This window comes from Zalophus californianus, chromosome 5, assembly GCF_009762305.2.
Source record: "Zalophus californianus isolate mZalCal1 chromosome 5, mZalCal1.pri.v2, whole genome shotgun sequence".
In the NCBI taxonomy this organism is placed as follows: Eukaryota; Metazoa; Chordata; class Mammalia; order Carnivora; family Otariidae; genus Zalophus; species Zalophus californianus.
In genome coordinates this window covers 67,976,957-67,980,274 of record NC_045599.1, presented here as the reverse complement: position 1 = coordinate 67,980,274, position 3,318 = coordinate 67,976,957, and the positions used below count along the sequence as shown (strand labels likewise).

At 37.3% G+C, this 3,318-nt stretch overlaps 1 non-coding gene across 1 annotated transcript; it reads left to right on the top strand.

Moving 5' to 3' along the window:
* The first annotated feature begins 2,439 nt into the window (after positions 1 to 2,439).
* On the top strand, positions 2,440 to 2,544 carry LOC113930052. Its single transcript, XR_003522425.1, has one exon. It is a non-coding gene; the product is annotated as a U6 spliceosomal RNA (small nuclear RNA).
* The last annotated feature ends 774 nt before the right edge of the window (positions 2,545 to 3,318 follow it).

Sequence of the window (3,318 nt, the reverse complement as noted above, 5' to 3'; positions counted from 1 at the left end):
CATCAGACTTTAAGATATGAGGACAACATAATATTTATAGCAGATTTCACTCATTTCCAACATTTTTGGGCACATACATATATTCTAGCTTCATTTATGCTCACCCATTTTTAGATTAAAAAAAACCTTCAATCTAGTAACTGAAATGGTATATCCATTATGGCAAAAATTATCCACACACTGTATGTGTACCGATAGTGCCCAACAGAAAGAATGCTGTCTATTTGTGTATAATGAACAATGTTCTTACACCTAATATCTCCTCACTTATAATGGGGAAAAAATGACAGCCAAGGGTATATATAGCAATTTTCATGCACTTACAGTTTCCTTCTTTCTCATTTGCCAAACCAGAAGAGTAAATTAAATTGCCTTGCTTTTCTCTTCCACACTTAAAAATATTGTTAGAGACTTAGGACTTTATTGTTTTGATATAACAAAGTGGTTAACTGAGGCATAGAGTAAATCAGCTTTGTGTTTCAAAAGCTCAGCAACAGAAGTATTCTTAAGGTAACAAAATACTAGATGACTAAAAAAAAAATTATCAATTAACACCTCAGTGCTTCAAATTCCAATATCATTTTTCAAAGTGCTGGAACAAACAATCCTAAAATTTTTATGGAATCAGAAAAGACCCCGAATCACCAAGGAAATGTTGAAAAAGAAAAACAAAGCTGGGGGCATCACGTTGCCTGACTTCAAGCTATATTACAAAGCAGTGATCACCAAGACAGCATGGTACTGGCACAAAAACAGACATATAGACCAATTGAACAGAACAGAGAGCCCAGATATGGACCCTCAACTCTATGGTCAAATAATCTTTGACAAAGCAAGAAAAAATATGCAATGGAAAAAAGTCTCTTCAGTAAATGGTGCTGAGTAAATTGGACAGCTAAAAACAGAAGAACGAAACTCGACCATTCTCTAACACCATACACAAAGATAAAATCAAAATGGATGAAAGACCTCAATGTGAGACAAGGAATCCATCAAAATCCTAGAGAAGAACATAGGCAGTAACCTCTTTGACATTGCCCACAGCAACTTTTTTCACGATACATCTCCAAAGGCTAGTGAAACAAAAGCAAAAATGAACTTTTGGGACTTCATCAAGATAAAAAGCTTCTGCACAGCAAAGGAAACCGTCAACAAAACAAAGAGGCAACCCACAGAATGGGAGAAGATATTTGCAAATGACACTGCAGATAAAGGGCTGGTATACAAGATCTATAAAGAACTTCTCAAACTCAACCCCCAAAAAACAAATAATCAAGTCAAAAAATGGGCAGAAGACATGAACAGACACTTCTTCAAGGAAGACATACAAATGGCTAACAGACACATGAAAAAATGTTCATCATCATTAGCCATCAGGAAAATTCAAATCAAAACCACATTGAGATACCACCTTACACCAGTTAGAATGGCAAAAATTGACAAGGCAAGAAACAACAAATGTTGGAGAGGTTGTGGAGAAAGGGGAACCCTTTTATTTTACACTGTTGGTGGGAATGCAAGTAGGTACAACCACTTCGGAAAACAGTGTGGAGGTGCCTCAAAAAATTAAAAATAGAGCAACCCTATGACCCAGCAATTACACTCCTGGGCATTTACCCCAAAGACACAGATGTAGTGAAAAGAAGGGCCATATGCACCCCAGTGTTCATAGCAGCAATGTCTGCAATAGCCAAACTGTGGAAAGAGCCATGATGCCCTTCAACAGATGAATGGATAAAGAAGATGTGGTCCATATATGGAGTGGAATATTACTCAGCCATAAAAAAGGATGGATACTCAACTTTTACATCAACATGGATGGGACTGGAGGAGATGATGCTAAGTGAAATAAGTCAAGCAGAGAAAGTCAATTACCATATGGTTTCACTTATTTGTGGAACATAAGGAATAGCATGGAGGACATTAGGAGAAGGAAGGGGAAAATGAAGGGGGGGAATCAGAGGGGGAGACAAACCATAAGAGACTATGGACTCTGAGAAACAAACAGGGTTCTAGAGGGGAGTGGTGGGGGGATGGGTTAGCCTGGTGATGGGTATTAAGGAGGGCACGTACTGCATGGAGCACTGGGTGTTATGCACAAACAATGAATCGTGGAACACTACATCAAAAACTAATGGTGTACTGTATGGTGACTAACATAACATAATAAAATAAAATTAAAAAAACAAAAAACAAAAAACACCTCAGTGCTTCCAAAAGAGGTATGAGTTGGACATGAGACTAGGACAGGATCTCGAGCATAGCGTCATGCCAAGCACGGTACAACACTGGGGAGTTGCTGACTTTTCTTTTCCAAAGGGGCTGACGGTATAGTTCTAATTGACTATTACAAATAAAGTCTTAAGAGATTTAATAAATGAATCCTGTAAAAACATTACAAACTAATATGTAGTCATAACTTACTTTTGCAACTGGCTAGTGCTCACTTTGGCAGCACACATACTGCAGTAGGAACAATCTAGAGAAGATCAGTGTTGCCCCTGCACAGAGGACATGTACATTTGTGAAAGGATCTGTGTGTGTGAGGGATTGCCAGGGACTAGGGGATGTGGCAAAGATACTGACTACAAAGGAACACAGTGGAACTTTTGGGTGATAACAAAAATGTTCTGTATCATGATTGTAGTAGTGGGAACATGACTGTATTCATTTGTCAAAACTCATCAAATTGCAGTCTTACAGTTGGTGATTTTATTGTGTGTGAGTTACATCTCAATAAAGCTGAGAAAAGAATTCTGACTCTTTCTTTCACCCCATGCATTAATTGGGATAATACAATTTCATGAAAAGCACAGGGACTTTTCCCCTCTATTCTTTGCTTGAGGAATTCAGGCATGGCAGAACCAGCAGGTCTTTTAACAATTTATCAGCCTCTTGCAATCAAGTAAAAATTCACTATATTTAGATACTGAAACAAGTAATTATTTCAATGGGAAATCTAATAGTTGCTTATCCCTAAACTAAGGGAAATATTGAGAAACATAGAAAGTATTTTTTCTGTGCCTTTTTTTTTTTAAGATTTTATTTTTAAGTAATCTCTACACCTAATGGGGGGCTTGAACCTACAACCCCAAGATCAAGAGTTGCAAGCTCCCCAGACTGAGCCAGCCAGGCACCCCTGGAAAGTAGAATGATCAATCATTAGTAATGTGTTCTCAAAAAACAAAATACTTTAAGGACAAAGTCCTTCTTCAAGACAAAGATTATTATTCACCTTTTGATCACCAAGATCTAATTTCTTTCTCCAAACATTCAAGTTAAAACTTTGAAAAAAAAATATATGCACATTATGTACAT